General features: G+C 42.5%; 1 pseudogene; it reads right to left on the bottom strand.

Annotated features, from left to right (window-relative positions):
* Window positions 1-1,517: 1,517 nt before the first annotated feature.
* LOC147419090 (omega-hydroxypalmitate O-feruloyl transferase-like) lies at window positions 1,518-2,400 on the bottom strand (annotated as a pseudogene).
* Between the last annotated feature and the right edge of the window lie 9,631 nt (window positions 2,401-12,031).

Raw genomic sequence — 12,031 nt, 5'->3', positions numbered from 1 at the left:
ATGTCAAAACAAGATACAGACTGATAGTAGAGAGTAAAAGAGGGCTTCAAAGACCTTAGACGGTGAAATCAGTGCATTTTGGGAGGTTTCCTAGGAAAAAAAGTGTGATTTTCTCTCTCATTTTAGCCCTGAAGCTTAGATCGAATCTGGAAGGTTGAGGTCATGCAATCCCCTTGAATTAAGAGGGCTATTCATCAAGCTCAAAAGGGATTTTTGAAATTGAGCTTGTGGTCATTTCACTTGCTCAATTAAGGTGAAAATTGACACATATACTCTTGAAGAAGGGTGGAACACTCTTGAATTGACCAAAGCTTTAAAAACTGATCAAAAGCAGAAGTCAAACTAAAAATTGTGATTGTCTCCTCAACTTCTGGTAGAAAAAGACTTTTTGGCTAAGTTTGACATCAGTATTTTGTCTTACAGTGTACGTGAATCACACTCGTAGGATTGAATGTGAAATCTGACATGTTTCCACACAGGGAGGGAAAAAATCACGATTTTCTCCTCAAAACCTAGCTACTATCTCATGTTTGAAGAGCCAATATTAGTACTAAAGGAATTCCTCAAGGTAGGGAACACACTCATATAATCAAATCTAGACTCATTATTCTCGTATCCATGAGATGAAATCAAGTTCGATCTAGAAGATAGACTAAAGGAAGGTCCAAAGACCCCTGAGACCATCGAAAGAGTCAAAACCTTGAAATTCTTGTAAGAGTAGGTTTTTAGTGTGATGGAATTGATATTTTGGTATTTATTGCAACTGACATTTGGAAAAGGCTTAATCGAGCTAGGCCTATGTGAACGGAAATATATATTATGTAAATACGTGCAAGAGGGAAATGCACACTCTTGCACGCGGGGGGGGTGGATTGCACCCAGTGTCTGCGTTGTTCTTCTCCCCTCTCCTCTCTTCTCTCTCGCCATGTTGGCGTAGCACCCCGCTCAGGAGGTGCAATGGAATTGATATTTTGGTATTTATTGCAACTGACAGGTGGAAAAGGCTTGACCACCTGTCAACTGCAGTAAATACCAAGATATCAATTCCATTACAGTGTGGATTGGGTAGAAGGTCTCTGAGATAGCTCGAGGAAAAAAATTACCTCAAAGGACCTTAGGCAGGAGAAAATTACGATTTTCTCTCGCAGAGTGTTAGAGAAAATTTTGTTGACCAATTTTGGTTCCACCCTCTAAAGTGAGACGTGTAGAGCATAACTAGGTCTGGAGATAATTGAAGTTGTGCATGAAGTCTTATATGATAGAAAGAGATTAGAGAGAGAGAGAGAGAGAGAGAGGAAAAGGCTACCTTCCCCCTACCTGAGGGTGCATCATATTTTTCTTTACCTAAGGAATTAAATTCTTCTACGATCTCTCAAAAAAAAGAATCTCGACATCGACTATCAACCCCGTAATCATTACGCTCACATGGGAAAACACGATATTTATTACAAAGCACTAGGTTAGATATTTGCAACGCTATTAAAATGGCACCCAATTGCAGAGCTAGTGGGCCCTCATCAAACTGTGAAGCGCAACCCAAGGGCGCCTCGAGGAGGAGGACTTGCAACTAGCTTTTCGATTGAACGGAACTGAATTAACGAAGAGAAATTTCACTCAATAGAGACGTTAATGTATACTTCGAGGCGCACTTCGCCAGCTAGCCGCTCGACATGATGTCATTGCAAGTTAATTAGCGTGTGTGTGAGCCATTACACATTCCACTCGCGGCGGCCATGGCGCGGAGAGGAGGCTTGGCAGAAAGCCTCCCATCTCTTTGGAGGTGAGGCGGACGATAAGCTCGAGCTTGCAATCGTCGACGTTGCCGCCTCGAAGAGGAGGACGTGGAGGAGGAGGAGACGCCAAGCTGAAGACCCCGGAACCACGCATGGTTGCAGGCCGGATCGCTTTCAACTCTCCCCAGCCAAAGTTTGCATCATAAAAGCCGATTGTTCGAAGATCGACAATTTCCGTGACCACCACACTAGGATGGTGGAGCTCGGCATGATTATCCCACACATACACCATCTCCTCCGCATCATAGCTCTCAAGCTCTTACTGGATTTTGGTAGGGTTGGTGTACAATAGAACATCCTTATGAATGCGGCTTGCGGTTGCTCCCAAGCTCTTCTTATTCAACTCTACTGTTGACACAGGACCCACCCGCGCGTAAATCACCCCTGGGCCGAAGGAGGTTGTCGGAAGCTTGGGAGCCAGGTGCGCCCTTATGTTCACCCTGAATCGAAGCGCCACGCGTGCATCCTGGTCTTGCTGAGTCATCGTATCTGCCCTCGTGCGAGCCTTCCACAGGTGGGCGGCTAAACACTCGAAGGACGTAAACGGGACCCCATCAGCTGCCTGCACCTTCAATTTCTCCACCGTGTTTGCAGTGACGGGCACCATCCTTTAAACGAGGCTTTCGTAACAGTCCAACAGAAAGCACATTGTATGTAAAGCGTGAGGATGATGTATTTCTCATTGTGGTTCTTTATGTTGATGATTTGCTGATCACTGGACCAAATGAGAGACATATTGCTGAATTTAAGGCTGATTTGAATGCTACTTTCAAGATGAAAGATTTGGGGCTGTTGCATCATTACTTGGGTATACAGTTTAAGCAGTGTGATGGTGGTATTGCCTTGTGTCAGAAAAGTTACATAGAGACATTGCTATGTAAGTTTGGACTTGAGGATTGCAAACCTATTGCCACTCCCATGGAAACAGGTTTGAAGTTGAGTCTACATGATGCTGGCGATCCTGCTGATGTCACTCTTTACCAAACTGCTGTTGGCTGCCTCATTTATGTATGCAACACGAGGCCAGATATTCAGTTTGCAGTCTCGCAGGTCAGCAGATTTATGCATAGCCCAGGGTCTAAGCATTGGCAGGCTGTCAAGAGGATTTTCCGCTACCTTAGTGGCACTTTACATCTTGGCTTGTTTTATCCCAAGGGGGGATCATTGCCGCCAGACTTACATGCTTTTTCGGACTCAGATTGGGCTGGTTGTTTTGACACGCGAGTGTCCACAAGTGGTTTTTGTTTCATGCTTGGCAGTTCATGTATATCATGGTTGAGCAAGAAGCAACCTACTGTGGCCACTTCGAGTTGTGAGGCTGAGTACAGGGCAGTCTTCACAGCTACGGTTGAGTGTGTATGGCTCAGACGCCTTATGGCTGACTTGGGTGTTGGACAGGACACTGCCAACACTATCTACACTGACAGTCAGAGCGCATTGGCAGTTGCGAGGAACCCAGTTTTTCATGCTCGCACAAAGCACATTGAGGTGCATTACCACTATGTCAGGGAGAGGCTCTCAGCAGGAGAGATCAGCTTCGCTTATGTGCCAACACAGGACAACCTTGCAGATCTTTTCACAAAGGCATTGTCTCGTGAGAAGCTTGAAGCGTTCCGCAAAGCTTTGGGCTTACTCCCCTTTGTGGACTGATCCTGTCCTCAGGGCATGGCACTTCCCTTTACTCATGTGCCAGCTCTCGTTCACCGCATCACTCCAGGGGGGATTTGTTACCATATACATGTGGTAGTGATGTGTGTGAACACACTAGGACCGCCGGGGCATTTTTTCTCTCTTTAGGAGGTTTTTTCCCCCGTGCATTGTATATACGCCCATCACTCTAGGGCTATCTATCTTTCCATTGCACACTAAGTAATACACTCTCTATTGTGTGCCTTGAGCTTCCTTCGTCTTCTCCAAGCTGTGTGTGTTTCTCTGCAACCCTAATTCCAACAACTGAGGGAAGGACTTAAAAAACACATGCGACAAGCAAGAGATCACCTGCACAGACATAACCGGATCTTCGGGGCGAAGCCGGCTATCGATGCGAGTGAGCCGCGCAAGATAGTCCTGCACTCGAAAACCCTCTCCTTGGAGCTGCCCAAAATCCACATCCAAACAGTAGGCCTCAACCCCAGCATCATTGCAATCTAGGACTATAAGGAGTGTGTCACCCGAGTTGACATTATCATCACTTGTATGAGGTACAAGACGTCTAGCGGCAGGGTAGAAGTGGACCAAGAGCATGGAGAGGCTTTTTTGAGGCTCTGGACAATGGCCTTAAAGTCATGATGGCCCGACTGGGTGCTGTAGAAATGGACAGTGCGGGCATAGCCAAACTCACTCCAGTAGAGATCCACACCGTTTAAGACCAGGGTATGGCGCTCTAGTCTCCACAATAATATGGATCTTCGCCATACTCCTACCTCAGTTCTACCTCAGCTCTATCTACTTATGCACCACCCACCTATATATATAAAGGATACAAGGTAGGGCTGCAAGTTAATTAGCGTGCGTGTGAGCCATTACACATTCCACTCGGCGGCCATGGCGCGGAGAGAAGGCTCGGCAGAAAGCCTCCCAGCTCTTTGGAGGTGAGGCGGACGATGAGCTCGAGCTTGCAATCGTCAGAGGAGATGCCAAGCTGAAGACCCCCAGCCAAAATCTGCATCATAAAAGCCGATTGTTCGAAGATCGACAATTTCCGTGACCACTACACTAGGATGGTGGAGCTCGGCCTGATTATCCCCTGCATCATACCTGATACCTCTCACAAGGAGCTTTGGACGTGTTTCTAGATAGTAAGTTAGAGTACATGCTCAATAATTCCTAGCTAGAAGTAGGAGTTTTCACATTTAATCTAGCAAGTAAGCTAGCAATTTTCTAATTCATCTAGCAAATCACCAACATCTATATAGTAACTTGCTCTTGGACGTTCTGATCTAGTAAGTTCATCTGGTAAATCATAAACTCCTATGTAGAAACCTGTTCTTGGACGTCTTTATCTAGTAAGTTCATCTAGTAATTCATGAACTCCTACATAGTAGCTAGCTCTTTGGAATCCTCATATAGTAGTTTATAAACTCCTATATAGCAAAGGGTGTTTCATCTAGTAATTTTTCACTTACTATGGATCAAGTAATTGACTCTTAATGTAGTAAGTTTGTCTACCCCTAATTTCATTTTAGTAAAAATTCATTAAGCATAGTTAAACAACTGATTATTGACACACATCATGGTTACTCGTTTGATCATCAACTAAGTTTCTTAGTTGATATATTATTTTTCTAATATAAATAAGGAAACAAAATAAAGTCTCATAGTTGTAGACGAAGCTATAAAAGGGAAGGGGTATATCTCACACACTCTATCATTGATTTGCAAGTACCACAACTGCACACACTGTCCTTAGAGAGGAAAGATATTACAGGATGATGGAGATTATTGTAATTTTTTTTAACAATATATGTTAAATTCTTCCAAATAGTATCAATGATAAATTTCTAAACACAAACTAGATCACAATCTAAAAAACAGAAAACATCCAATGCAAATGTAAATTGGATACCTTAGAAGTATAGTCCACGTTGTGTTGATTATTCAAAAGTCTCATTAACTTCTCAAAATATGTCCATAAGCTTGGACCACAAGCGTCAAGTTATAACTTTATTAAATCAAAATACTTACATCTTCCATATTATGCTGGAATACAAGGTCAAAATATCAATCTGGAGATGTATTTAAAACCTAGATTTCTTCAAAGTTTTCAACAAGCTTAGTTGATCTTCTTTTGTGGTACAAAAAAGAACAATTGGGTAAGAGTTTCGAATGAGTCAAAGCTCTCAAACCATGGTTGTTGAGAGAATTTTTGTTTATCTAGAAATAGATATAAGTGTCACCATTTACTTGAGTAAATGGTAACCCTTGGGTAAGAGTTTATAATGAGTCAAAGCTCTCAAACCATAGTTGTTGAGAGTATGTTTGTTTATCTAGAAATAGATATAAGTGTTACCATTTACTTGAGTACAGATGTAAGTAAAGTTCATCCAGATAAGTGATAATTTTTCTTAGAAATATTTAAAATAAAATCAGTGGAAGTATATGAAATTAAAACCACTACATCATTTATATATCTATGACCCCCAATGCACCATATATAGCTTCATAGACCTTAATTAATTCTAGTTGTATCCAAATGCATTGAGTTGCATCATATTACAATATATAGATCCTTTTAGACTAATCTATCAGGCTTTACTACACACAATTATAGCTACTTAGGGTTTAGCATTTGACTTAATTGCTTTAAAATGCAGACAATTGAGGCCTCATGGACAATGCTATGGTTCAAATTCTCTTTAAATTGAATTCAAGTGATCTAATTGAATTCATTTTTTTTGGTTTGATTCAATCATTTCTACCACAACACTCTCTCTAACACATCACATTGAGGACCCTGCTTTTCGACCGGTTTGAAAATACTACTTGTGAATGTCCACATTTGTACAATGCATGCCCTTTGTAGAATTGTGGAGAAATCGGTCTACTTATATATCGGGTTTTCTTGGAAAATCAAGAACTCAGCAGAGCGACAAGTGGCCCTGCAGTGCTTTGAATTGGTACTGTCGGATATGGGGCTTCATGGTGGCAATGTGAAAATGATGAAAAGAGATCAACTGCTGAGAAGGATGTCCCATGCAAACCATCCATCGGTGGGGTGAAGGCACGCAGGTTTTTATCTAAACCCCAAGGAATACGAGATCCAAAGCTAACAAAACATGGAAAAATATATAACACATCTTATGTTAGCAAGGTAGAGTATCAGAGCTGGAAAAAGCTACATATTGTAGTCAAAGATCAAGAACCAACTACTCGTAACGCGAAGGCTGAGTTTTGGCGATCAATAGACATCCTATTTTTGATGTGCGACAAAGATGACTGTGCACAAGGTGATATGAACAAGTTCAAGGAGAATCGCAACCTTCTCAAAAAATCATTCAAGACAGCATAGACAGACACCCAGATTACTCACTACATGGTATTATTGTGTATTTGATTCTCTTTTATGTGTAACTATGTGAGTGTAAAACGTTCTAAGTAATCTGTTTTCATATCAGCAGGTACAGCAGGCAACATCATCTGAGCATGCTTCTCGGTGAAGTTACTGACATCCAAGGGTAGTTTGATTTCTGTTGTTTTCACAGAGAGCATCTTACTTCTTTGTATTTCAGTTGCCTCAACCTCAAGGTCGACTGTATCTTCAACCTCCTCGACTTCTTGTATATGTATTGTCTCCTCACATTGACTAACAAGGATGGAGAGATTGTGAAGGTTCGGATCACCACCAATCTTGCCCTTTGTTGAGGTACAAAGCTCCACACTTGTCACTTACATTCATCTACTTGCATGAAGCAAGAGAAGGCAGGATGATCATTGCCAATAAGGTTGGGCTAGTCTACTCATAAAGAGTGATAGTCCTTGTCTTGTCAATTCAATTGCTATTGGTTTTGTGTTTTCTATTGTACGTAGTGACCTTATTATGTTATATTTTGAACCTCCATCTCCATTGTGTGCTCTCTTAATTGTGTGCATGTTTGCTTGCAAGAGATCAAGCTCTATCATTATCAATCTCTTTATATGGAATCAAAGACTAATTGTGGCTAAGGGGTTATAAGCAGCAAAAGCAAAAGCGGTCAGATGTTAATTTCTTAAATGAAAATATTTCATATTAAGTGGGAACCTCAAGGAATCCTACATATGAAAATAAAAAGAGGAAGCCTTTTGCAAATGCAAATAAACATTTTATATCTCTCGCTCCTATGTATCCAATTTGACAACCCTATAAGGTATCCACCTCTAAGTCTTGTATAAGATAGAAGGTAAAAAGCCTTCGCAGCTTGGTAAGGTAGTTTATGAATGAGAGACATACATTAGAGGCACTAGATCCATGGCTTTTGCAACCAGATCATGGAGACAAGCAATGTGAAATCTTATAGTTCTCGCTAATCACCATCTTGCCTAGGAAAAGTTTAGAGCTCTCTTTTCTACCTCATTGCTTAACTAATCTCTCTCTCAAAAGGGGAAAGAAGGACACTTGTCCAAATGCTACCCCTATTTCTTATGGATCTATCTCAACACGGGCCAAGGTTAAAGGGGTCCAAATGAGAGATGGTCCGTCAAAGAGTAAGGCTAGCTAATGGAGAAGGAGATGGAGCTCTTGCACTTTGAGCTTCACACACACACACTCATTGTGTGAAGTGCAAAGTGCAAGAGTTCCATCTCCTTTTCCAAGCTTGTTTAGAAGTTGAGAGCCTACACCAACACTCTTGGCTATGGAATGCAAATCCAACCAAGAGCCATGCTTCAATGCTTAAGCTTGTCATCTTCTCCATCTTTATTACTATGCTATTATGCTATCCTAAGCAAGAAGAGTGATGATAAGTGAGGAACTATTTCTTTCTCCTATGAATGTTTCTTACTCCTGTTCCCTACCCTCATTCCCTGCTAGCTCTCTCAACTGTTGTCAATTTCGCTAATTCTCTCTCTCTCTCTCTCTCTCTCTCTCTCTCTCTCTCTCTCTCTCTCTCTCTCTCTCTCTTTTACAAGTATTGTTCATGCCAATATAACTAGGAATGATGTTCATTTTGCTACCATCAAGTACTCTCCCTATGCTCTTTAAGAATAATTTTAAGGAAATGCTCACTAATGTTACTTTAATTCTGCTACAATCAATGCTATTAGCCATATTCCGTTACATGAAGCACCCTAGTTCGAAATTTCCTCTTGAAAAAACCCATAAGAAGGAGCTGTGCGTGGTTGCAAAAATGATTATTCAAAACACTCGCCTAGAGTTAAGACGTTAAACAAGACCGGACTAGGGTGAGTGGGAAGAGGATAGCCAATTTGTCAAGAAACCCAAAAACATTAGCGCTAGTGAGAAACTTTGTTAGTTTGCGATAGTGACTCCACGAGTCACGAGCGCCATGAGCCTCTATTCTCAAGCATCGATTGCCCCATGAGATGCATAGGGAAGGATGTATTGATGGCATATATACATGCTACTTCTAAATATTAGCTATGAAACATGGTCGGGCAAGGGCCGCGTACCATCAGTGAGAAAGAGACACACGTAGGCATCACCATTGCCACCTAATTGATGGACCACATGTTTTGGAAAAAATGGAGAGATCTCATAGCAACAAGCTAGGAACCTCTTCCTCGGGTGACCCACCCTAGGACTCGAGTCTTCAAGGGTAAGAGCCCTAGCCAAATGAGCACCAGGTGAGCACAAGGTATCTGTCCCTCTAGCAGGGACCCAACCAAGCATGACTAGCTGCTAACGGTTTGTACCAATGCTTGAGTTTGGAAATTACCTCTAAATTGAAAACTTGAAGGTGACAAAACCTAAAGAGTTTGAAGAAATTTAGTGTAAAACCTTCCAAATATGGTGAATTTACCGTTATTTTCTTTTGTGCACAGGTTTTCTAACTTTTATTATTTCAAGCGGTGGTTTCTACACTAATTGAGTGTCCTAGTTCGCGGCCGCTTTGTGAACACGCTCTTGTGTTTCTTCCTGTTTCATTGCCCTATTTTTTTTGTATGTCTCGGCTCTGCGTGCAAACACGCTGAGGATATGCAGAGGATGACGATGCGAGAGGCAACACCCGATATAGCAAGGTAAGGTCGCTCTAAAGCTCGAGAGCAAGTTCCCTGTCCTGGGAAGGGCCATTGATGCGTGGTGTTCACAAGCAAGGCCCGAGGCAGGTTCTATAAACTACAGCAATGTGCGTGCAAACATGCTGAGGAATATGCAGAGGAGGACGATGCGAGAGGCCACCCGATATAGCAAGGTAAGGTCGCTCTGAAGCTCGAGAGCAGGTTCCCTGTGCTGGGAAGGGCCATTGATGCATGGCGTTCACAAGCAAGGCCCGAGGCACGTTCTGTAAACAACAACAATGGACCCTACATGGATGTAATGAGCAGATTGCAGCGACATGCGAGAGACTTGGGCCTTGCGTGTGTGTTTATTGTGTTTATTGGCGTGCCACTCTTCTGATTGACAATATGGGTATTATCACCAACATCACTTATATTAGCAGGTCTCATCGGTCGAGCACAGTTGAGGACAACCCAAGGATGATGCAATACTTGGTTGAGGGTGACGCGTTGCTCAGGATCATTGCAGAGCATGCCTTTGAGGAGGTCCTGAGCTAAGCACAAAGGATGGACCCATCCAAAGAGAGCCTGTCGGCGTTATATAGGATGGCAGCATGGAAGTTCTCATCCAAGGAGTCATCAGCAAGGTGTTGGATGAAGCTAGGCATCGTGCCAGTGAGCATGAGGTGCAGGACGACCCCGAGGCTCCGGATATCGACACGATCGTCGTAGCATCTTTGGATAAGCTCAGGTGCATGGAAGGGCGAGGTTCCGACGCGGGCATCATCGAGCCTCTATAAGGGATCCTCCATGGATGCAGCATGCCCAAAGTCTGCCATCAGCACCTGATGTAGCTCATATGGTGCTGCTGCTGCACCAGCAGCTTGTTCAGTCGCTCTGCTTCGAAGGGGTCCGGCAGGAGAAGCACGTTCCCGGGCTTGATGTTGCGGTGGACAATTCCCCGAGCATGGCAGCCGATAAGGGCTCGGGCCAGGCTCGCCACAATGTGGGCAGCCTCCCTTTCATTGAGGATGGGGCAAGCATCGAGCGCATGGGGAGACAGAGATGGAAGCAATCTAGAGTGTTGCAGCAGAATCTCAAACGGTGGGCTCTATATCAAATGTGGACTTACTGAAATGTATTCGCAATATGAGCAGAGCTAAACGAGGGGGACAAGTGCAGGTACTAATTAGCTTGAGCAATTATTCTTAGATGTTTTGGTCTGATTGTGCCCACAACAAAGCATTGTTTGATGGTGAGTGTAGATTGCTTGAGGGAGTATTGAGTACTTTGTATTGTCCAAAATAGTTTGCAAGTACAAAATATCTAAATCTGTGATGTATTTGCATACAAATTAGGGTGATTAACACATACCTTAGATATTCTTGTTAGGCATGAATGCTTGCATGTGATGATGGAAATTTGAAGTCTTTGAAGGTGAAAGATGGAGTTTCATTGTATATAGACCTGTGTTTATTCATGTATTGACCTGAGTTTATTCATGTATAGACCTGTGATGATGGAAATTTGAAGGCTTTGAAGGTGAAGCATGGAGTTTCATTGTGTATAGACCTGTGTTTATTCATGCCTAACGTTCATGTCTATATACAATCAATATTCTAAGCTTCTCATTGATTGTATATAGACGTGAGTTTATTTGAATTTGGAAATTCTTAGATTAGAAATGTAACTAATTTCAAGAAGTCTAAAACTGTCATCTTTCCTCTATTTTTTAAAAAATATGTTTTTAAAGTTTCTCTGAACTTCGCACACACTATATCTACTGATCCAAAAGCGGCAACCAGAATAGAGTGACAGCTTCTACTAGTCTACTCGTGCTCCAGATGAAGACAAAAGTTGTGTTATTTTTTTTCGTGATTTTTAGTTTGGCTTGCAAATAAGTTTAAAGAAGAATCGGTAAATTTGTGGACAATATTGCCTATCAATGATCAATGTTAAGCCAAAACAGAATTTTAGTTGTTGATGAGATATTGGCGCAATGTTTTTTTACTGTTTCTGTTTTTAGTTTTTGTTGTGTTGTCCAATGTCCTTCTGCAAGGCGCTGTGCATGCATACCTGCAGCAAGAGGCCTGACGGAACTGCAGTTTGCCAGGGTTTAAGGCTAACTGATCAGTTGCTCTGTTTTTGTTAGCATGTCTCACACAATCAACAGGGGATGGCTGGACCGTGGACGAGCTAATATATATATATGCGCCAAGTAAACAACAATCATCTTACTGCACCTATTGTAATTGGCCTATGATGCTCAATGCTACTGAGCTCCAACAATATAACCCTTTTGTTTTGTATAGTGTGATCAACATTACTGATGCATGTAGGGGCTTGTCAATCTTATCAAGCCTGACAACCAGCGTGCACCGGAGCTATTGGTTGTAGACTTCATTTGTAGCCTCTTTTCCCACTAAGGGTGTGGACATTACAAGGCTCATGTTGTCGGAAGCAGACCTGGTGCATGCCCTTATCAGCCTGGTTAAAAAACACAGGAATGAGGCGGTGGTAGAGGTGGCCTCAGGGGAGGAGCCGACCCCTTACCCTTCCTCCTTGCCAAGCGGCACATCCACATT

This window comes from Adiantum capillus-veneris, chromosome 29 (assembly GCF_014529385.1).
Source record: "Adiantum capillus-veneris isolate H3 chromosome 29, ASM1452938v2, whole genome shotgun sequence".
Lineage (NCBI taxonomy): Eukaryota > Viridiplantae > Streptophyta > Polypodiopsida > Polypodiales > Pteridaceae > Adiantum > Adiantum capillus-veneris.
This window is presented reverse-complemented; position numbering and strand designations above follow the sequence as displayed.